Source organism: Leptopilina boulardi, unplaced genomic scaffold (genome assembly GCF_019393585.1).
Source record: "Leptopilina boulardi isolate dan_hultmark-lab unplaced genomic scaffold, ZJU_Lbou_2.1 LbouV2_1, whole genome shotgun sequence".
Taxonomy (NCBI): Eukaryota; Metazoa; Arthropoda; class Insecta; order Hymenoptera; family Figitidae; genus Leptopilina; species Leptopilina boulardi.
In genome coordinates, this window is record NW_026137640.1 from 811769 (window position 1) to 837820 (window position 26052).

The 26052-nt window shown below is 23.9% G+C and overlaps 2 protein-coding genes across 3 annotated transcripts in view; one reads left to right on the top strand and one right to left on the bottom strand.

Moving 5' to 3' along the window:
- The window catches only part of LOC127282749 (diacylglycerol kinase 1), a 97840-nt gene that overhangs the window by 65621 nt on the left and 6167 nt on the right, over positions 1–26052 (bottom strand). The gene's annotated exons all lie outside the window — the stretch shown is intronic.
- Positions 1–26052, top strand: part of LOC127283258 (uncharacterized) — an 86973-nt gene that overhangs the window by 41146 nt on the left and 19775 nt on the right. Inside the window, exon 5 of the mRNA XM_051308033.1 lies at positions 1213–1334. The gene's annotated coding sequence lies outside the window, so the exon portion shown is untranslated. The remainder of the gene's footprint in view (positions 1–1212; positions 1335–26052) is intronic.

The window sequence follows — 26052 nt, forward strand, 5'->3', positions numbered from 1 at the left end:
GGAGAAAAAAAAGAAAATGTTCCGTAAGACTTTGAGAAGATCGTGAACTTATATATTCTATATATATATATATATATATATATATGTGTAAAGGGCAAACACACTTTAGACTTTCACAGTGCATCGAGGTGCAATGACGCGCATGCGATGATATATGATAGGGGCACTCCAATGCTATCGAGTGTGGTTTTATTGGTTGCAGTAGGTTTCGATTCCCAACTGAATATTTACCATTGCAGATAAATATATCGATTTGTTAAATGCGTGTATCCGCATATTTTAGTAAATTATAATATCACTTTTTCCAAAAAAAAAATTTTTCGATACAATTTTTATTATTTTTTATAATAATAATAATAATAATAATAATAATAATAATAATAATAATCATAATAATAATAACAATAATAATAATAACAATAATAATAATAATAATAATAATATTAATAAATATCATTTGATAAATATATATCAGAGAAAAAATCTTCACTTGAGACAGCGATGAGTTTTACTGGAACAGCGAATTTGTTTTACTGAAGCGGCGAAAGTTTTTGCTAATCTAGAAAAGCATATCGCTGTTCCAGATAAAAATTTTTTTTTCCCTATAAATAAATACTTATTTCTATTATTATTTATTATATCAATAAATAATTATAATAATTAATAATTAATTTTTTATAGTTATATATGTATAATATTTAATAATAAATTTAAATATTTAATATAAATTATAAATATTTATAATAATATTATATAAAATTTATTAATAATTTAATATAAAAAATGTTTTTTATTTAAAATATTTTTCCAATTGAAAACCATTTAAAAATGTAGAAAAAATTAATTTGATTCAAATAATCATACTTGACTATTATCATATAAATATATATATATATATAATATATATTAAATATATAGTATATATACTATATATATTATATATATAGTAAATATATTATATTTACTTAAACCAAATAAGTTTTTTGAAATCAAATAATTGAATTACAAAATAAACTGTATTTATAAAGCAATAATTTTTGTATTTCAAAGAAAATATGATTTAATTGACTGAAATAATTATTATTTAATATACCAATGAATATTTATTTGATAACCGATTATTTAAATAAATAAAAATTAATTTTTTTTTTCAGTGTGAAAAAAATTTTTTTTGGAAAATTTTTTTTTTTACATAACTTATTATTTTTTCAGTCGACGCTCAAAATAACAAGATTATAAGGATGTGGAGTGACCCATATGAAGGAGCAAAAAGAGGCAATATATATATATATATATATACCTAGTTATTTCTCCAACGTGGGATTCGCCGATCGGTGAGTCATATAATATTTATAATTTTTAATTTTTTAATCTAAGAAAAGATAACAATAACATTGTTTAAAAAAAATATTATTTTGAAGAGAATGAGTCTTCAATAATATTTTTTTTTTCAACTTGAACAATTTTTATCTGACAATTATTTTTGTCTTGGAAAGTATAAATTTTTATATATATCCAAAAAAAAAATTTAACCCCCTTTAGAAAATGTCGTGTTATTCCAAAAAATAATTTGGAGAATTATTTTTTTTCTATTTTCTTTTTGGAAAATTTATTTTCCTTTTAAAAATTGCATTTTGGCTTACAGCTACTCTATAAAAGAAAATTAAATTCTCAAAAAAAAAAAAAAAAAAAAAAAAAAAACAATATAGGTATTTTGCTGTCGCGATAAATTTTACTTAAAAAAAAATTTAGGAAATTACAAATTATATATAGTAAATTTTTTTCTGGCATATAGTTTTTCCCGGAAGAAGCAGATCACGATAAAATCATTGATGCACTTTTATTATCTTTATGTTTTTCTTTTTCTTTTATTTAACAGTATATTAAAATGAAATTGGATTGTAATCCAGAAGGCAATATAGAATTTTTTTTTGTTTTTTTTCCTGACAAAAGAGCAACAATAAAAATTCCATTTTTTTTGCACTCTTCATATATATATATATATATATATATCTTTTTTTTTTGAATTTTTCTTGGAATATAAAAGTCTGACAATAACATACAAAACCTCTGTGTGTGAGAAATGCGAATCTGCTTTTGTTGAGCTTTGTAAAAAGCAAATTGTTTTGTATATATGAGACTCTTTTTCTCTAGTGTTGCAAAAAAAAAAAAAAAAAAAAAAAAAAATAGAAGGTGAGAAGGTGCGACAAATAGAATTTTACAGATCTCGTATTTATTTATATCAGATGTAACAAGCTTCATTGAATCAATATAGAAGTTTTCAAAATTGGGTTTATCGATAAAATTTAAGGACGATTTGTTTTTTTTTCGATATATAAACATCAAATTGACAAATACCTTCTTCACGATACATTTCCATGTAAATTTATTTGCGGAATAAATTTCATCCCCTCTTTTGTTTTTTTTTTTGTTACAAGTGAATTTCCATTCATTTCACACCAGGATGTGCATTTTCTTCAAGTTTCATGCGTTGTCTGACTATAGCGCGCTTTTTCCACTAGAACACGTAAACAGAACCGGTTTTCAGTAGTAAGCATCGATTTCAGTCAGACTCGCTCCAGTGAATTTAATTGCTTAATCATTATATATTAAATTTTTTTTTATTTAATTAATTAATTAAAATAATTAAATAAAATTAATTAATTAAAATAAATAAATAAAATTAATAAATTAAAATAAATAAATAAAATTAATAAATTAATTAAAATAAATAATTAAATTTAAAAATTTAGTCAATATTTTATAATTTAGTTTAATTAAATAATTTAACTCGAATAATTTAAATAATTAATAATATGAATAAATTTAAGATAATTAGTTGCCGAAAAATTTATAAATTAAACAAATTTATTTTCCAATTTCTTTATTTTATTTTATAAAATTTAATATGATCTATATTATAATTTTGAATTAAAAAGTAATAATTAAAAAATTAATAAAAAAATTAATAAAGAATTAAAAATAATAAATTAAGGGGAAAAAATTTTTTCTTTCAGAAAAGTTGGAAATTTTAGAAATTAAAAAAAAAAAATTAATCTTTTTTTCTCTAATGTAATTCAAATTGGATAAAAAAAATTTTATCTACAATCGTCATATACAAAAATAAATTATTTGATTCAAATAATCGGTTACTTGATTATTATCAAATAAATATTTATTTGTAATATCAAATAATTATTATTTGAGATATTTGTTTTAAATAAAAAAAAAAATTATTGATTCAAATAAAATCTATTTAATTCAAATAAAAATTATTTGGTTTAAGTAAATATTTTATTTGATATAAAAATCAAGTATTTGAATCAAATAAATTTTTTTTGTATTTTATTCCAACATAATTTTGTCTTGTATACTAAATATAAATAAGCGAATTATTATCATTCTGGTAAAACATTGCTGAATTGAGTTGTAAAACGTTTCTTGGTGGTTTTTATAGGGAGAAAGAGAGAGAGAGAGAGATTCTCATTTTTCTTGGATTTAAAGTATTCTTACGTACTCAGCTATTTTATGAGCAACTTTACCATAAAGAATCATTTTTCCAAGCTTGAAGTCTTGCATTTTTATCTTCTTCTTCTTTCTTTTTTTTTCTTTGAAAAAAAAAAAAAAATTATTTTTCCTGGAAGTCGCGAATCGCACTCTAAATTTCATGGTTTGGATTTTATTATCTCTTTTCCCCCTTTTAGAAGCGACAAGTTTCACATTGCATAGCACAGTAAGTGTCATGTATATATAACGAGAGGTAGTTAGGCAAATTTATTATACTTCGCATATAGTCGAATGTTGAGTATATATAGATCCTATTATTCACGCCACACGCGGTATATACTTAGCCAACCTGTTCCGTACTGATGTTATATATTTATAAATTATTCATTTCATTTCTAAATATTTACCAAAAAAGAAAATGTTTAATTATTTTATGAAAAAAAAACAAAAAAAAAAAAATTATTTCATTCAATCATCTATCAAATAAGTATTTATTTTTATTAAATAATTATTATTTTAGTCAATTAAATGATATTTTGAAATAAATTGTATTTGAATAAATAAAATAATAAAATAATAAATAATAATAGTAATAATAAATAATTATCTAATAAATAATAATAATAATTAAACAAGTTGTCAAAAGACGAAAATTTTTTTTTTTTGGGGTATTTTTTAAAATCCTTTTTTTCAGATTTGAGATATTAATATGATAAATGATCCTACCAAATTTTATCTCAATCCATTAAAACCTGTTAAAGTTATCTTCTAAACAAAAAAGGGATCCACACACACACATACATAAATCCGGACAATTGATCAGGATCTCATATAACATGTTTCTATATAGAGAAAAATTTGTTTCCAACACTTTGAAAATTTTTATAAACGAAAGAACTACAAAGCTTCCTCCACGAGGAAGCAAAAAATCGAAAAAAAATTTATTATTCTTATTCTCTTGCAATTTAGATTTTTAATTAGTAGGGTTTTTTTTAGAAGTAATATGTTTTGTTTGAAGGTAAAAAAAAATAATAGAGATATGATGTTTAATTTTATTTAACTATGTAAGAGATTTTTTTCATTTTCCAGGAAAACATTCTATCCACAGTACAAGTAGTAGTACAAGTAAATATTTAGTTGGACGGGTTTGCAATTTTGTTAGTAATACAAGTAAATATTTAGTCAGACATTCTTGATTTGACCTTCAAACGACCTTGAACGACCTTGACTTGACCTTCAAATGACCTTGAATGACCTTGACGTGACCTTCAAATGACCTTGAACGACCTTGACTTGACCTTGACCTTGTGTCAAACTTTTAAAGCTCTTCTAAATTTTTTCAGTGGTGCAAATAAATATTTAGCCAGACATTCTAATGGTTGAAATTTTCTCAGTAGTATCACTCAGTAGTATTAGTCAGCAGTAGTACAAGTAGTAGTACAATATTGTCAGTAGTACAAGTAAATATTTAGTTGGACGGGTTTACAATTTTGTTAGTAATACAAGTAAATATTTAGTCAGACATTCTTGATTTGACCTTCAAACGACCTTGAACGACCTTGACTTGACCTTCAAATGACCTTGAATGACCTTGAATGACCTTGACGTGACCTTCAAATGACCTTGACTTGACCTTGACCTTGTGTCAAACTTTTAAAGCTCTTCTAAATTTATTCAGTGGTGCAAATAAATATTTAGCCAGACATTCTAATGGTTGAAATTTTCTCAGTAGTATCACTCAGTAGTATTAGTCAGCAGTAGTACAAGTAGTATTACAATATTGTCAGTAGTACAAGCAAATATTTAGTTGGACGGGTTTTCCAATTTTGTTAGTAATACAAGTAAATATTTAGTCAGACATTCTGAATGTTTGAAATTTTCTCAGTAGTATCATTTAGTAGTATTACTCAACAGTCGTACAAGTAGTAAAATATTTATTTAATAAGAAAAGTTTATTTAAACTATTTTTTCAATGCACCAAAAGTTAATTTTTTTTTAATAATAATAATAATAAATAATTAATTGTCTCAAAAATGAAAATTATTTCTTATAAAAAAAATTGAAATTTTTCCAAAGATAATAAATAATTATTAATAGTATTATAATTAATCTCTTTCTTCATTAATATGCTAATAAAATGATAATAATAATAAAATGATTGTTTTGCGAAAACAAATAGAAATATATATAAAATATTCGTTTAGTGAAATTAGAAAATAGAAATTCATGAGCTTTTCAGATGCGGTATTTAACATTTCAAACGCAAGTTAATTTCCATACTTAAACAATAGATTTTGTGTGTATATAAAAAATATTATGTTAGCAATAATTTAAAAATTTAAATTTTTTTATTTATTTTCTTTTTTTGTCTTTAAAGATGTATATATATGCGATATAAAATTGGAGTTTTTTTTCTCCACGGGCATTTTTATCCATTATTTATAATTAAATCCATATATATATATATATATATATATATATATATATATAGCTGCAAATTTATAGCGTTAATAAAGAAAATTTTTTATGTGAAAAATATAAAATTGCGACAACAAACTTTATTATCGCACTTTTCTATATAAACTATTCTATATATATATATATATATATATATATATATTTATTTTATATATTTAAATAGTTATCGATATTTTTTTTATTATTTTTCAATTTATTTATAAAATAAAAATTAATAATTTTTCTAAGTTAAAAATTGTGAGCAAGAAAATAGAAAATGATTTCATAGAGAATAGATTTATTAAATACCAATAAAATGAATATTAATGGTTAATAAAATTTGCTTGATATATATATATACATTTTTGTATATAATAGAACAAAATATTTGCTTCGTATTATACTGCGTTATATATAATAAAAATAATAATAATATATATAATAGCTGATTTTCTTCTCTAATGCTCGTTAAATGCCAATCAGTATGCAAATTATTGGAATATAGTCTAGATAACACGTATTTATGTATACGAGTGATAATGGATATTCCATTTAATGCCCCTAAGCCGTTTTTATCATTACAGAAAATCCAGTTTTATTTAAACTCATCTAATATCGATCATCTCTCATCGCAAATAACCCAATTATTCATATAACACTTTTATCCATCTATATTAGATTCCCAAAAGACTATATTTTTATTTCGAAAAATTTATTATTATTTATATATCAAATTATTCATATATTTGAATTTTTAGAAAATTTCTTTTAAAACGAAAAAAAAATGATTTTTTAATTTAAATTTTTTAAAAAATCATTTTTTTAAAATTTATTTCATATATATTAATAAAAATTTATTTATTAATGTATATTTTATTTATAGGTTCATATACTCTCTAAAATATGAATTAGAAAATTTTTTTACCTAATTTAAATTAGTGACTCACTTTTGAATTATTGTAAAAAATTAATTAATACTAACAAAATTTTTTTTACCATCGAATTAGTAAAAGTTTACTTATTAATAGTAAAAAAAAAAAAAATTTCTTTCGAATTAGTAAAATTTAACTAATAGTAAAAAAAAAAATTTCTTTCGAATTAGTAAAAATTAACTAATAATAGAAAAAAAAAATTTCTTTCGAAATAGTAAAATTTAACTAATAGTAAAAAAAAATTTTCTATCGAATTAGTAAAATTTAACTAATAAATAGTAAAAAAATAAGTCACTAATTCAAATTAGTTAAAGAATTTTACTAATTTTTTAGAGAGTATACGAAATATTGATTTATAAATAATGTACATTTTTAAAAATTTTTTTTTAAATTAATTGCAAGAATATGGAACATGAAATTAAGTTTGAATGTGTGTGTGTGTGTAATTAAAATCACTTTATTATGACTTTTTTTCTCTGCTTTCGACACGAGTTTTCTACATATATATATATATATGAACTTTACTTCAAAAACTTCTTAACGAGAATTACGCCACTTATAAATATAGGAATAATTCCTAATACTTTCCCAACAATCTGACATAATTGGACTACTTTCACGTAAATCTTGCTCCAAATCCTCTATATTTAATGATTGATTACCTCTCAGCTTTTCGCGCCAGGTATCAAACTCTTATTCGCAAACTGAATTTAAATTAGTAAAAATTTTACCATAATTAAAAATTTTTTTTTTTGTTTTTTACTTAAATTTTACTAATTAGATAGTAAAAATTATTTTATTATTAATTAGTTAAATTTTACTAATTAGATAGTAAAAATTTTTTTTTATTATTAATTAGTTAAATTTTACTAATTGGATAGTAAACAATTTTTTTTTTACTTTTACACACTAAAAAAGAAATCTTGATTTCAGCCTATTTTTGAGGCTGAATTTAAGGTGTAAACGGAGTCAGACCAATTAAAAAAGGACAGACTTATGCAAAATATATGGGCTTAATTTAAGATGTAAACGGTTTAAGACTGTTTTTACTGTGTAATTATTTCAGTCACAGAAAATTAAAAGGTATTTAAATAAGCTGCAACGCTTATTGTTTTAATTTAATTTTGCTTATTTTAATACCAAAATGGATTAAAATAAGCCAAATTGGATTAAAATAATAAGCGTTGCAGCTTATTTTAATGCCTTTTAATTTTCTTTGGTTTTACTAATTTAAAATCAGAAAAAAAGTCACTAATTTAAATTTTAAATTAGCTAAAATTTTTACTAATTCAGATGAGAATTTTTTTTTTTGTTAAAATAATAAATAACTTCACAAAGAATTTTTTCTGATTTTATAAATTGTTTCTTAATTATAAAATGACTTATTAAATTTTTTCACAAAAAATATATTTCCTACAGGAAAATGAAAATAAAAATAAAATAAAATAAAATAAAATAAAATAAAAATAAAATTAATTAGTAAAAGAAAATAATTATGAAAATTATTTCCAAACATTATTTTTATTTGATTTAAGTACAATTTATTTGATAAGTTGATTCTATTTTTTATATTTTATATATAAAAAATTTATTTAAAATTTTTATTATATGTATAATTATTACAATTATAATAATATAATTAATAATTAATAATTATAATAATTATATTAATAATATAAATATATAATAATAATATTTATAAATAGTTGAATAATTGATTATTCGAATCAAATATATCTAATTTTTTTTTTTTTTTTTGTCAATTATAACAATTGAATTTATATCATTTGTACTAATATCGAAAATTAATTTTCGTTATTATTTTTCGTTTATCCATATGTATTTAGTAAAACGTGTATCACTATTTTTTCCCAATTTTATTGTTGAGAAGGCATTTTAATAGAAAAAGAAAAATGATTTGTGGAATGCATAAAGTGATTTTCGATTATCGGAAAAGAATTTTTTATACGAAATAACTCTTTTTTTTTGTGCAAAAGAAGAGTAGTATGTAATTTTGATTAAAATGCTTGACTTCGTTCGTTGGTATGCGAAACACATTGAGATGAAAAAAGAGAAAAAGAATAAAAAAAAAAAAAAAAAAAAAAAAGTCGAGAATAGTGACTGACGACCATCGGTGATGTCATTAAAGTTGAGGGGGTTAAAAAACTAGAAACGAAAGGAGAGAGAGAGAGAGAGGATGTAGAAAAAGAGAGAAATGGAACGGGCATTTAATTAAAAATACGGACTGCTACCCCGTTGTGCTGACATTCAACAAATAACTGTGACGTTGCAACGGCACTTTATGACGCTTCCTCACAATTTTTAACGAGCCAACTAATCCCATAGGATGATTATACTCGAATTTTTTTTTTTTCATTTTTTTTTCAACAACTTGACTTTATGCGTATATACTTGAATTAACTGGATTCATTTATATTTTTAACCAAAAGTACTTAGATTTTTTTTTTATATAAAATTTTTTGTACCGTTTTTTTTTACAAATATTTTTGACAAAAAATTGTTTTCATATTTTCTATAATTATTTATTTAGAGTATTATTATTTTATTTACATGTTGGAAAAATTATATTTTTTTTTTATTAAACGAAAAAAAGAGTTATTTCTTTAAAAAATTCTTAACGTTTTTAATATCTTTCTATATTATAAAAAGATTTCGTCGCAGCCGCCGCTGCTATTTCAGAAATTTTGATTCCCCCTCCTAAATTTTGAGGTTATGTTTGTTTCTACACTCTGAATATAGCCGCAAGTCTCCCCTCCCTCTTCTCATTTTCCCTCCTCCGCCAAAATGACCTAAATTTTGAGGTTATGTTCGTTTCAAGGCTCTGAATATAGCAGCAAGTCCCCCCCTCCCTTCTCTCATTTTCCCTTCTCCGCTAAAAATGACCCTAATTTTGAGGTTATGTTCGTTTCAAGGCTCTGAATATAGCTGCAAGTCCCTCCTCCCTTCTCTCATTTCCCCTCCTCCGCCAAAAATGATCTAAATTTTGAGGTTATGTTTATTTTAAGACTCTGAATAAAGCAGTAAGTCCTTCCCCCTTCCCTCATCTCTCTCCGTATTTCCCGCCACAAATGACATAAATTTTGAGATTATGTAAATTTCAAGACTTTCAATATAGCCGCAATTATGGAGGTGGAGTTCCCGCCAAAAATTACTTGAATTTAAAGGTTATGTTCGTTTCAAGACTTTTTAATAATTTTTTTTGGTTTTTAGGCAATTTCATTGAAGTTATTTTTAAAAATAATTTCTTAATGTCGATTATAATTTATTTAATTATTTATTTATTATTAATTTAATTAATTTATTAATTCAAATTTAATAATTTTAATTTTAATAATATTTATTCAGATTTCAATGAATTTGGTAATAATAATTCTTTGAAATAGATGGTTCATTTGGAAAAATAAGATCAATGGAAAATTAAAAAAAAAAATGATTAAAACAGGGGGACGGGGCCCCCTAGTATATATATATATTTTCAATGAAAAATTGTTTTAATTTTTACATATAAAGAAACAATATTTTATTAAGCAAAAAAGAAATTGTGTTAAATATTTGAAAAATATTTTCGACAAAATTTTAATTTTTTATATATAAAAAACAAATTTTTATTAAAAAAAAAAATAGAAAGAAGTTGCGGTATTTTAAAAAAGAGGATCTTTGATTTATTGCTGAGTTCGCGTCTTTTTTGAATGGAAGAGATTTCTTTTTCCATTCTTTTTTTTTTTTTTTATCGAAAATCAAATATAGAACTGAAATGATGCCTTGCGGAAAAGAAATCAGAATAAAAGGGCTCTCTCTCTTTTTCTGGATCCACCCTCGCTTTACTTTTAATTCAGAATTGCAGGAAGTCAAAAGAGAGGATAGAGAGAAGAGAGGCGTTGGTATTATAACGATTTTTCGGGTCGCACGTGTGTTCGCATTTCCGAGTGTGTCGCATCCTCGCGCACTGTCACATAATATGAAAGTCGCACAGCACCGGGGAAAAATAAAGACGAGATAAAAAATAAATATCAGATTTTAGCCCTCGATTATATATATAAAAATGTTGAATGAATAAAAAAAAAAAAAAAAAAAAATATTGTGATAAAGAGAAACTTTTATACTCCGATGCGAGAAACAATGCGAAGGGTTTCAGAAAAAAAAAGGAATCAATACGTACTATCCGTTTGAAATACGTCGTCATTTAAAATTTTTACAATTTAAAAAAAATTTATTTTAATTTTTTACAATTTAAAGAAAAAAAAATTATTTAAAAAATACTTTTTTTTAAATTTTCCTTTTCTTTGAAATCAGAACCAATTTTCTGCCAATGAAAAAAAAAAATTACATATTTTCAAAAGTTCGTCATATCTATAAAAAAAAAGAATATTTATGAGAAAAAAAAAATTATTACCAACATGGGCTTTATTTTACGAAGATTAAAAGCGATAAAACTTTTATGATGAAATCTAAATAAAAAAAAGAAAATTTAACTGGAAAGTTAAGCATTTAAGGTTTATGATCTCTGTTGGAATTTAATCGACAATGCTTTTAGCATGCAATTAGTGAAAGTAATATTATAGAACGAAATCGTATATAATATAATTAAATACGTATATTCACTAAATCGATATTTTTTCTTATTTTCTTAAGTATATTTTGAGCTCGATAATCTTTGTGTGGATTTGGAAGGAATTTCAACTATTTATAGTAAATTGCGCGCACAGTCGTTAAAAACACACATTTCACGCGGTCCCTTTTTTTTCTTGAGGAAAACCCTCTCTTAAATTGGTTAACGATTTCCCTTTTTAAGATAGCAGATATCTTTAGGGGGGGGGGGGGAAATAAATCCACCCGAAGAGAGAGAGAGAGAAAAAAAAGTTGGTTATATTTCTATTAAATTGGTCATAAAATAAATTAAATTGCGTAAATTAGAAAAAATTAATTAAATAAATAATTAATAAAATTAATTCTTTTAAGAGACGAAAAAAAATTTTTAATTTAAACATGAAGTAAAATTAGTTTTAGACTGTTAAGTATTATTTTTTAATGTAAAAAAATTTTGTCTGATTTAAAATTTTTTTCAATTTTAAAGATTTGTTCTTAAAAATTAGAGCACCTTTTTTCTGATAAATTAAAATTAGTCTTATTTTCAATTCAAAATTTATCTTAGTATAAAATTTACTTTTTATTGTGCGATAAAGATAATAATATTTTTTTTAATGATGAGAGTGTTAGTTACTGTTAGCAAACATTTTTTTTTTTCAAACTATTTTCTCTTTTCTAAGTGAAAATACACATTATCCAACGCCTACAATAAACTCACTCACATGTTGTACACGAATGTATCTTGAACGGCAAATAAGTTACACGCTGAGCGATCCCTTAATCGTTAAAAGAATGTTAAGAAAAAAAAATCAGAGACAATATTTCCGACAAAATTATTATTTATTTATATAATATATAAATATTATTATTAAATAAATTTATTTTTATTTATATTTATATGTATATATATATAATAAATAAAATATAATATTTAGCCCAAAGCCCTGATATTTATTTCAAAACTAAATTTTTTATTTGTTACTAAAATTTTACTTTTTGTTTCAAATGTAAAAAATTTCTCCATTAAAAAACTAGAATCAAGGTTTTTTCCGTATCAAAAAAAAAAAAAATTTAATTGAGTTATAAATCCTTTATAAAAAATGTTCTTCCACTTTTTTTTAATTATTATTATTATTTCTATTTTTATTATTACGGTATTTAAAGACCTTTCATCCGTTTTTTTTCGAAGTTAGTATATTTCGGTGAAAATTACAAAAAAAAATTATTCACTTTTGACGCTGCTGGGCATTTTAAAATGAAATTCATATATGAACCAGTGAAAATATGAGTATGTGCGAATAAATTGCATTTTTAGTGCGGAAAACTTTTGTGGATTAAAGAACAAAAGATATTCATGGTGCAAATGATTATATATATATAACACTCTCTATTGACCCCTCTTTTTAAAACTGACGTTCATTTTTTTTTTGCATTTGAAAAGGGATTCTTGTTGCGACAGAAAAGAGAGAAAAAAAGAAGTGTTAGAGAGAGAGAGAGAGAAACTATTTTCTCCGCTCGGTAATTGGCAATCGGTATATTCCTTTCTTGACTAAAGTGTCTATAGATAAGAAATAATGGACGAGTGGGCGGAAACGTTGAAATGAAAGGGTTCTTGAGAATGTCTCTAAAAATTTATTGAAGTCACTTTTCGCCTCGCGACCCAATTTTATCAAGTAGAAAACTTGAGCTTTATCTTTCTTAAAACATTATCAAAAAAAAAAATACCAAAACAAAGAAATCGGTTTTTTAGAAACAAAAAATAGCTTTTTGTAGTTCTATTTTTGTTTTTAAAATTCTAACACAACGTTGCAGGAATTCATCTCATTTTTATGCAATGTAAGTGTGTTCCTTGTGTGTTTGTGATAAAAGGTGAGAGCGAAAATGTTACTCGAGCTGTGAGATACGGTTTTCACAGAGGCAGGAACGATGTACGTGAAATGACCCAAAGTTCACCATAATTTATTTTCAAGGGAATTTTCTCGGAAATTGCAATCTGTGATAGTGGCGCGGTGCGCGGGGCAAAATAGATGGAAAAATTTATATAAGATTTTAGAGGTCCTCCTGCATTTTGCTTATACATATATACAAAATAAGTTTTTATATATATTTTTTCGCAAACATTTCTTTTTTTATATTTTATTCCCTTGTATTTATATTAATTTTTCTTTGCCTTTTTTTTTTACTTTCACAAAAAATAAAAAACTATAAGAAAATAATTCATTTGGATTTTTTTGAAAATTATAAAAATGAAGAATTTAAAAAATGTACATTGGAAATTTGTACTCTTTTATATATTTTTTTTTTTTTTTATATTTATAGAAAATTTTTTTTGCTTTAATATTTTTTTATTTTATTTTTTATTTTATATTTCATATTTTATTTATATTTCATGATTTTTTATTTTACAACTTTATTTTTTATTTTATTATTTTTATATTTTATTTTCATTTTGTACTTTATTTTATTATTTTTATTTTACAACTTTATATTCTTATTTCATATATATATATATATATATATATATATATATATATATATATATATATATATATATGTACTTCATTTTATACTTTATACTTATTTTGTTCTCTATTTTATATACACTTTATTCTTATTGTGTACTTTACTTTTTTTTTTTTATCACTTTAACTTTTATGTAACATTTTATTTTTAACTTTATTTTCTTTATACTTTGTTTTTATTCAATGTTTTATTTTATAATTTTTTTTTTTTGTTAAAGATAATAATAAATTTAATTTGGTATCTTTAAATAAAAATTATACCCACTCCTTGATATATTCCGTGAAAGTGGAATTGCGATTTTTGCTTATATTTCAGTAATTCAAATGAAATTTATATAGAATGCATCCGAGCGTAAATTTAAGTATTTGTTTTTACCCTGAAAGCATTGCTTGTGGTAAAAGAAAATAGAAATGTAAAATGTAAAGTAAAAAAAAAATGTAAATAAAAAATACATGAGAGGGGAATAAATATATACATGAGAGAGAGAGAGACTTTTGCTAAAAATATTGTGGAAAAACTTTTGTCTATGGTTTTGTAACCTATATATATATATATATACGTATGTACAAGAACTTTCCCCAGAGTCACATTATATTGGTTCTTGCTTCAATTTTTTTTCCTTCTTTTGCTTGCATTAAAAAACTCAAAGCATCAAGAGAATCAGAATCCGGAGTAAAAAAAAAACAAGCTTTACTAGTGAGAAACGTGACGAATGACCAAAATGAGAGATTGTGATTTTTCCTATATATAAAGTTCAATCTGCATCACACGGTGATATTCTGCTCACTCGAGACGCATTCTCACGGTAATATTAAATCGCAATGGGGAAGAAAGTTGTTTTTCAAAAATTATTATAAAAATTCTCTACGGAAATGAAAAAAGAAAAAAAAATGCGAAAATACATTTTGAAAGAAAAAAAAAAAAAAAAAAGATAAAAAAAAATATCGGATAAATATGGATACAAGAGGTTATTCTGATGATGAAGATAAACGATACCAACGTCTCTAAATTGAAGAGATGTTTAGACACGGTCTAAAGTGGATGAATGTGAGCCGAGAATAATGAGAGAAAACTGAAAAGGGGTTGAAATAAGATAAGAGGGTAAGAAACTCTCTATATACTGCATTGAAGCTTAAATTACATCATAATCATCACAAGCTGATTTTATAGATTAAAAGTAGAGTTTTTTTTAAATATATAAAACTATCAAAATTATCGAAAAGAAACTGTTTTTATTAACAAAAATTTTTATTTTTAAATTATTTGTCGACATTTACTGTCATCAAATTTTTTTTCTAATTTTTTACCACTCAAATATTTACATACAGATGGTTAAAAAATTAACAAGATAGTATAAAATTTTTAAAAATGAAAATATAAAAAATTACCGACACAGATATCTACCTTAGCGGCTGATGGTAAAACAGTTTATTAAAAAGGAAAAATATATAAATTACCGACATAGAAATCTACTTTACCGTCTGATGGTGAAACAGATTTTCGGAAATACCGACACAGAAATCTACATTACCGATTGATGGTAAAACGGTTTTAAGGTAAAAATTAAAATATAAAAATTACCGACCTAGAAATCTACCATACCGACTGATGGCAAAGTAGTATTTTTTTGAAAAAATATATAAAATACCGACACAGAAATCTACTTTACCGACTGATAGTAAACCGTTTTTTGGTAAAAAATTAAAATATAAAAATTACCAACCTAGAAATCTACCTTACCGACTGATGGCAAAACAGTATTTCTTGAAAAATGAAAATATAAATAATTACCGGCATAGATATCTACCTTACCGGCTGATGGTAAAACAGTTTTTTTCGTAAAAATTAAAATATAAAAAATACCGAAATAGAAATCTACCTTACCGACTGATGGCAAAGCAGTATTTCTTGAAAAATAAAAACAAAAAATTACCGACACGGAAATCTACCTTACCGACTGATGGCAAAACCGTTTTTAGGTAAAAAATTAAAATATAAAAATTACCGACCTAGAAATCTACCTTACCGACTGATGGCAAAACAGTATTTCTTCAAAAATGAAAATATAAAAAAATACCTGCACAGAAATCTACCTTACCGACTGATGGTAAACAGTTTTGAAAAGGTTAAAAATTTTCAAAAAATTATTTACCAACTGTCGGTAAGGTAAATTTCTATGTCGGTAATTTTTTATATTTAATTTTATAAAAAAGTGTTTAACCATCAGTCGGTAAGGAAGATTTCTGTGTCGGTAACTTTTATATTTACACTTTCAAAGATTTCTTCACCATCAATCTGTAAGGTAGATTTCTAGGTCGGTAATTTTTTTATATTTTTATTGTTCCAAAAAAAACCTCTTTTACCATCAGTCGGTAATGTAGACTTCTCTATCGGTAATTTTTGTATTTTTAATATTAAAAAAATTTAAATCTAAATTAATTATTGAGCTACTAATTTTATTTTAAAAATTAAATTAAATTAATTATTTAATTTCAACTTTTTTTTAAATTAGGTTAATTAATTTAAATTAAAATTTTTTTGTCTTATAAAGAAAGTGAAATTTTCTTGAACACGGAAATGAAATAATTAAATTTTGGTTTAGATGGGAATTGATCCGAGTGGCTGCGATAGGGAAAAGCCGCACTAAGGGTTAACTTAATTATCGTTGAGCTTTGATTAACACACTGTATGTGCAAGCACTTGGAAAATTTTAATTCTTAAGTGTATTTAAGCCATATTATATATATATATATATATATATATATATATATATATGTTAGTAAAATTTTGTGCTTCTGGATAATAATTAAAAGTTTGTTAAATGCTCTTCTTAAATGCTTGGAAAATCACTATTTTAAGAGGCGACTCTCCGCTCTCTCACTTTGCACGACGCTAAAATCTCGTTAACCTTATATAGCTATATAACACAGAGCCAAACTTAAGCGACCCAAGAGAGAGGTCCCTTTTAACCCAACTCGTACTTCCTTTACCCATTTCCTCCTTGACGATCTATCGAATTATGTTATTGCACTTCAATTGGTTCCATTTCTCTTTGCCATTAAACTTGAAGGTTGTTAGTCGTTACATCACCTCTTGCACATCAAAAGTTATTCGTACCATCCCTTTATATATTCGTCATTTTATATTCTACACCCAGAGAAATTATCCTCTCAGAGTCTAAATAAATATATTTATTTCTTTTGAATAAATTTTATTTTAAATTTTATTTGTTCTAAATAAAATTTTATTTGTTTCAAATAAAAAATTATTAGGCACTGAGTGAAAAATGTATATATTTTTTTTTTTTTTTGATTCAAGTTTTGATACTTTTAAATAAATTGGTGATTATAATAGTTTATTTAAAATAAAAAAGAATGTCTGCGAATTGAAATTATAAAAGAAATATATCATTATTTCTAAGGAGAAACTTTTGCTGCTCAGTATAACTGGCGAGATCAAAGGCTTAAAAGATTATGTAAAGTTTAGCCTTCAAATTTCACATCCCACTCCTATTTATCCAACAGATTTTCCTGCATAAATTAATTTGTTTGCTTCTGTTTCTTATCAAAATATTTATTCACAAACGCGTGTTAAGCTCTAATGATATAATGTCGAATAATATAAATATAATAAAAAAAAATAATACATATTATCGCAGCAAAAATGAAAATTTGCATTAGGCAAATAAAATACATTAAAAAATATATTAAAATATATTTTAAAATATTAAAATTTTAAACATTAAAATATATTAAAATACAATAAAACTAATATATTAAAATATGATAAAAAAAATTATATATTATAAATCTATAATACTTTTTTAATTATATGTTAATATGTCAGAAAATTTATTTACTCTCGTGTATAACAAAAAAGTTTTTTTTTCAAATAAAAACATTTTCCGTATTCTCGTTTTGGGGGAAATTTTTTTTTTTTTTTTGAAAATTCTATGATAAACATGAAACATGGTATACATGAATTATTATTACAATTTCTTGGTATTATTCAGGACGATGAATGCAAGTTCAAAAGGCATAAAAACATCGCGAGATAATGTAAACTCTCGAGATTTGCTCTCCCATTCTATATCGTATAACTTTAATGGAATAACTTCAGAGAATTTCTCCACTAAGATTTACAATTAAAACAAGCTTCTGCGATTAAGTTCAATATATATATAAGAAAAGACAGAAATTAACAATTAAATTTTTAATCAAAAAAAAAAAAAATTAATAAATAAAATAAAGCGCGCGAAATTATTAAAGATATCAAATAATTTGTACAACACGAAAAAAATTTAACAAACTATATTTTTCGTTAATTAAATTTTTTTTAAAAATAAATACAAATAATTAAATTATCTTTGCAAAAAAAAAAAAAAAAAAAAATGTGCTAAACTATATACATATATGTAGTAAAAATGTCATCATAGATGAAAGTTAATATGACAGATTGCCAAAATGCAAAAATGATTTTAAACTATGGAGAGGCAAGTTAAAAAATTCTTTAAAAGCAAGCAATCGATTTTGAGTGTCTCGTTTTATGTCTATCACTCAAGTGATACTTAAATTGTAATAGCAACATTTTCCTTCACTTTCTTTTCTAAAGTAAGTACTTCACTGGGAGACAACTTTATAAAAGATAGACACACACACACACCAACAATTTCGAAGCTTAATCAAAAAAGTATTTTTTTTATTTTCTACTTTAAACCACTCCGAAAAAAGATTTCCCATTTGAGCTATATGAAAAACACTGAAATTTTATTATTATTATAAATATTACTATTTTTTATTATTATATATTATTATTATATATTATTATTATTATTATTATTATTATTATTATTATTATTATTATTATTATTTTATTATTTAAAAATAAAATATTTTAAAATATAAACGTATTACAGAATAGAAAAAAAACGTTAAAAAATATTTTTATACATATATTTAAAAATTGGCTTTTTTTGAAATTTCATTTTTTTTTTTGAAATTGTTACCAATTTAGACAAAAAATTGAAGTTTGATAGTATCTGATATTTAATGGGACATTTATATATATAAGGGCACATCAATGACGGTAATGAGCAGCTTAGTAATAAAAAGACGATGAAAAAAAAAAAAAAAAAAAAAAAACCTTCCCCTTAAGCTGTGTGATCCCAATCGTGTAGATAGAATTGTTTAGCCTGTCATAAAATACACCAACTTGTTATCAACACAAGTACATTATAATAATTATTTCTCATTTTATTTATTATATTTCAATGATAAAATACAAATATTTAAAAAAAAAAGACAATTGTCAATAATAAAAAATTCTTTTTTATTCTAATATTTACTGTAATATTCCTATTCATTTAAAAAAAAAATAGAAACAAAACTATTTTTTTAAAAATTCTTTTTTTTTAGATTCGAAAAAATTAAATTAAAAGAAAGAATTATTATTTTATATTAAATAAATAGAAGGAAAATATTTAGTGGGACAAAAAGAACCTTAATGAAAAAAAATATAATATATAATATATATTTATAAGCGCATTGTGCTTTCTAATTAGTTTTCGTGAAAATGAAGTTGGAAGTAAAATGTAAATCATTTCTAAAATATGACGCACTGCAACTGATGGCATTGAGCCAATTAAATACGTGAAATATATATCTAATGAATTGCAATGGGAAGAGACTTTATATTTGTAGGAACCATCCAAAATATGATAGTGACGAGAGTTCTTTCTTTTTTTTTTTAAGTGCAAAACTTGTCTGTTGTGATAAAAGATTAATATATATATTTTTTTTTTTTGAAACTAATAAATGTTTATTTGATTTAAATAAAAATTTATTTGTCTCTGATATATATCGTTTCTTTGGGTGTGAAATAAATAAAGATAAATTTTGTTTGTCTCAAATAAATTTTTATTTGATTTAAATAAAAAAAATTTTATTTACGCCAAATAAATAGGCTAGTAGGCTGTGATAAAAATATACGTTTATTTAATTCAAATATATTATATTTGTTTCAAATAAAACATTTCTCTGGGTGTGATAATAATATTATTAATAATATTATTAATAATAGGAATATTAAAAAAAATTTAATAATAATAATAAAAACAATAAGAATATTAAAAAAAAATTTAATAATAATAATAACAATATTAAAAATATGATAATAAATAATAATTAATGGAAATTATTGATTGTAAATTTGAAGATATTTTTATGATCGTGTTCATTACCACATTGAATCGGCATCGCAAGTAGTAAAGTCAATATTATGTCAGACAAGAATAAACCGCAATATATATGTATTTTCATTTCAAACATTATATTATCTTTTCATGTATATGAGCCTGGGAAATTTGAAATAAAGCGAAATTTCGTATATATATGTATATATGTATAATTTGACAAGTTTTAAAAAGATTAATATCTGATATTTGTCATTATTAGTAATGACGTAGCTCTTCGCGAAAGATGAGCACGTGTTTTTGGCTCACGTGCGGTACTCGCGAGTCATCTCAAAAGTCGATACATTCTGCCAACATTTTTTTAGTTTTCCTTTACGTATATAATAAAAAAAAATTTTTAACGTAGTCGTGTGACGTGTATTGACCAAACTTATGTCGTATTTCTTTGGCATGAATAATATAACAACGAGTAAAATTGCATAATCAATATATATATATATATATATATATATATATATATATGGTTATTATAAAACTATGTTTATAAATTAAACGTGTTTTATTTTAAGATCACGTCTGTATTTCTATAATTAAACACGAAAATTCGATTTCTAATATTGTGCAAAATGGGAAAATTCATTTTATTTCCAATTTTCCTATTGGCAAAAAATATTTTTTTTTTATGCAATTCAATAGAATAATTTTTTTTTATTATAATGTTCATTGTTCTTTGATTTTTCTTATATCTTTTGTCATTATAGTATTTTTCTCGTTTTTGTAAAAAAAAAAACGTAGAATTTGACTCGAGGAATTTTTTTTTTTTTTGTAATGTTAAATAATAATAAGAAAAGATGTTAGACTTGTTATTTTCTTCTTTTTGAATAAGAACGTTATATCAATTTGAAATCTGGATTGCAGTATTTTTGAGCAGGGATATGATAGAAATGAATTATTTATGCCTTGAAGCGAATTGCTTCTCGCAGTATAGGGATTTTGCGTCAAATCGGTGATTTATGAGGTCCATATTCAAATACATTTTTTTTCCTAGTTTTTTCGATCAGCATATTTTAATTCTGCAAAGTAACTCTTTTTAACAGGAGGCAAAACAAATTTAAAAAATAAATAAAATAAAACAAAACGCGCCCGTAATATAAAAAATGCTGACCATATAATTAACTGAGAAGAGTAATAATTTATATATAATTTATAAAAAATTTATTTGATTCAAATATAATATATATATATATATTTAATTTATTAAAATTTAATATATATTATATATTATATATTTAATATATTTATTTAAAATATTTATTTGATAATAATCAAGTAACCTATTATTTGAATCAAATAAATTTTTTTTTTGAAATAAAAAGCCGTACTAAACAAAATTTTTTGTATATGAATTTAATTAAATTAATTTTATTCGCATGAAATAAGTTATACTTAATTTTAAATGCAGTTTGCACTTTTCGGATTCAAATGTGAGTGCGAGATAAAATGAATACTAACTTCAAAAGAGTTTTTGCTTCCGCTCGCTCTGTATAAGATAAGAAAATGGGTTAAAAGAACCATTTTAATATAACAATTCTATTAACCCATTTTCTTATATAATGCTTTAAAAAGTACATACACCCAGAGAAATGATTTATTTGAACCAAATAAAATATATTTGAGTTAAATAAACGTATAATTGTCTCAGAGCCTTCTAACTTATTTATTTGGCGTAAATAAAAATTTTATTTGTCAGAAATAAATTTTTCTTCGGCTCAAATAAATTTTTTATTTCAATGAAATGAAATATATTTGCAATAAATAAATGAGTTTTCTCATTGTAAGAAATTAAAATTAACCCCTCTCTTTTCTCGGTTCGTTTTTTGATATATTTTTTTTTAATGTAAAAATTGCGTCGTTTAATTATTAAAAAATTATACAACCCCGTGTGGAAAAGTGATGTGGGCCCCCAGCGGGGGCCCTTATGGATCGCCCTCATGCCATGAGGGCCGCATATGGATGATCCATAGGGGCCCCTCATGGAAACGACATGCTCATCGATGAGGGCGCCCGCATGGGCGATCCATGAGGGTGCCCCTACGGGCGCCCTTATGGGCCCTCACGTTTGCCCTCATCTTGCCCTCAAGTTTGCCATAATGTTTTTTAATCAATAATATTAATAATAAAAGTTAATTAATAATAAATAAGCTTAAGTTATGAATAAATAACATATTTATTTAATAATTATTCAATTTTAAATTAAATTCTTACTCAAATTCAATTTATTAATTAACGTTCTAATTAATTAACTGTCGGATATAATTAAAAGTAATAATAAATTAATTAATTAAAAAATTAAAAAATATTTAATTTATGCATACTATTAACGGATATTTTCATTTTTCAATTAATTCATACATAGAATTAATGATTAAACGCAAACCTGAGAAATAAATAAATCTAACGCATGGGGGGAATCGAACCTACGACCTACGGACTATGAGTCTAACGCTTTACCAACTACGCTACGTACGCTACTTCAAAACGAATGCTAACTTCTTGATGCTATTTAAACTTCAAAAATACCTAACAAAGAAAAGTGCTTAACATCATTTAGTTAAAGTTAAGATATTAAATTATATTTTCCAATCAAATGCAATTTATAAAATATAATTAATTATATGCTTTATGATTATTATCATGAATCATCTCAGGCGAATTTTCAAAAAAGTGTAAATATATTTTTATTAAAAACGCGTTTTTCGTGGTTCTGAATCATTATAAACATTAATTTTTTGGTGATAAAAAAATATTTGATTTTTGGACTTAGAAAATTTTGCTAATCGATCATGAGGGCGATCCATGCGGGGCCCCTACGGTGCCCCTCATGGATTCGCCATATGGATCAGCCCTCATGGGCCCCCGCCGGGGGCCCCGAACTCTTGAGGGCAAGATCGTGGCTTTTTCCACACGGGACTATATTTTATTTTTTGATTTCAATATAATAAAATTTTTGCCAAGTTTTCGTGTGCAGCTGTGAAAAAGAAAAGTTTTCCAGACTTGTAGAATCTTTTATATGGACTTTCCCATAAATTTTACAAGAGTATTATATATAGAAGGTTATGGAACATAATCTATAAAACTATGAACCGTATAACCCAAAAGAAGTTATAGCTCATATAATTTTCTAAAATTTATCGAATTTCTTTGAAATCTTCAAAAAACAAAAAAAAAACAAAAAGTTTCTCTCAACTTTTATTTAAATTTAACACCTAGAAAAAAATGTTTATTAAATTCATATTAAAAAATTTTTTAAGACCTGCAGAAATTCTTTCACATTCCCTATTTTTTATATTAATTACAATCAAAATTGATTGAATCAATTAATAATTTTTTTATATTACTTGAAATGCTGTCTTTAAAAATAATAAAGGGAAAATAACAAAATAAAGAGGGAAAAAAAGAAATTTTTTGAAAAATAAAAATATAAAAAATTATTGACACTGAAATCTACCTTACCGACTGATGGTAAAAGAATTTTTTTGGGGAAATTATAATATACAAATTACCGACACAGAAATCTACCTTACCGACTGATGGTAAAACACTTTTTTAAAAAATTAAAATATAAAAATTACAGACTTAGAAATCTACCTTACCGACTGATGGTAAAACATATTTTCGGAAAATAAAAACATAAAAATTTACCGACACAGAAATCTACCTTACTGACTGATTGTAAAGAATTTTTTTGGAAAATGAAAAATAAAAGCTACCGTCACAGAAATCTACCTTACCGACTGATGGCAAAGAAATCTTTGAAAAATGCCAATATAAAAATTACCAACACAGAAATCTACCTTACCGACTGATGGTAAAACACTTTTTTGAAAATTAAAATATAAAAATTACCGACCTAGAAATCTACCTTACCGACAGATGGTAAAACAGATTTTTGAAAAATAAAAACATAAAAATTTACCGACACAGAAATCTACCTTACTGACTGCTGGTAAAGAAATCTTTGAAAAATGCAAATATAGAAATTACCGACACAGAAATCCACCTTACCGACTGATGGTAAAACACTTTTTTAAAAAATAAAATATAAAAAATTACCGACATAGAAATCTACCTTGCCGACTGATGGTAAATGATTTTTTTTCTTCAAAAATGTTTACCATCAGTCGGTAAGGTAGATTTCTAGGTTCGTAATGTTTATATTTGAATTTTACAACAAAATTGTTTTACCATCCGTCGATAAAGTAGATTTCTGTGTCGGTAAATTTTAATATTTTCCCTTTAAATAACTGTTTTACCACACAGAAATCTACCTTGCCGACTGATGGTAAAAACAGGTTTTTGGAAAAAATTAAAATATAAAAATTACCAACCTAGAAATCTAATTTACCGGCTGATGATAAAACAGATATTTTTCCTCTTATTGTACGGTCCCTTGAAATCCGATATACGTGAGTTTCACTCTATTTAGAATTATATATATATACCTCCTCCTAATTTTATTTTAAATTCAACCTATAATATATAAATCTCAATAGGGATGGAATTTGTTTCACACTCTTGGGCAATAAATTCAGAAAATTAGCCTCCAATTTATCGATAGTGGGATCAAAAAAAAATTCCTATACACAAAAAAAGGTGTATCACACATCAAACGGCATATTATATTATTATTATTATATTGGCGTGAATCGAGTGAAATTATGCAATTGTTATTCCCTTATTCAAGCTATATTATATATATATATATATATACACACACGTGGAAAGAGAGAACATAGCAAAAAGGGGGATGAAAAGGGGTTGCCCGTTATTCTGGGCTCGTGCGTTGTCATGGCAACGTTACCTCCGTTAAATGACCTTGAAAAGGGGGTGAGAACGAAAGAAAGAGAAAGGTGAGACTATTAGACAAAGAGCACGACTCAGGGCTATATAGTGAGGAATATACTCAAGTTGGTGGGTGGCCGAAGGGGGGAAGGGGAGAAAATGGGGGTATGGCACGCCCCATAGAACTACTATCCTACCCTTGGGACATAGGACATAGGAAAATCCCTTCTTTTTTTTAACCTATACCCGCAATGCAATTACTCTAAAGAAAATAATCGAAATTTATTTTTACACTCTCATTATTATTATTATTATTATTGTAATAATAATAATAATCATATAAATAATCAAAAAATTGTAATAATAAAAATAAAAAAAAATAGTAATAAGAAAAATAATATTAATAACAATCACAATAATTTATTTATTTATTTAAATGTAAAAAAAATTAATTATTTTTTAAAAATTATATTAAAAGGACAAATGTTCTTTTTTTCTAAATATAAATTTAAAATAAATAGAATAAATTATTATTTATAAATAAAACAAAAAAATTCACAGGGATTAAACATTGATTATTTAAAATTGAATCGTAAATAATAAATGTTGATTTTATAAATATTCATAATATAAATGTTTGCTATCTTTCAATATTTTCCTGAAAATACAACAAAATAAAAAAAAAAAAAAAAAAAAAGAGAGAGAGAGAAAGAGAAACCCTCATCAAACTGCGAAAACAAAGTGAACATTTTTCAATTAATTACATTGAAAATGCCTTATACGTGTTTCTATTGTATATATAGGTATATATATATATATATATAGTGTATAAAACATAAAAAGAAACTCGATAATAATTTTCTTTTCCACGTCTTTCACTTTTTTTTCATGTTAAACCTGGCTTTTCTCTTTTCAAAAAGAACTTCCGTCGATAAATTGTGCAGAAATAAGCAAACCAAATATAACCAATCGCTCAAAGCAAATATAGAGCAT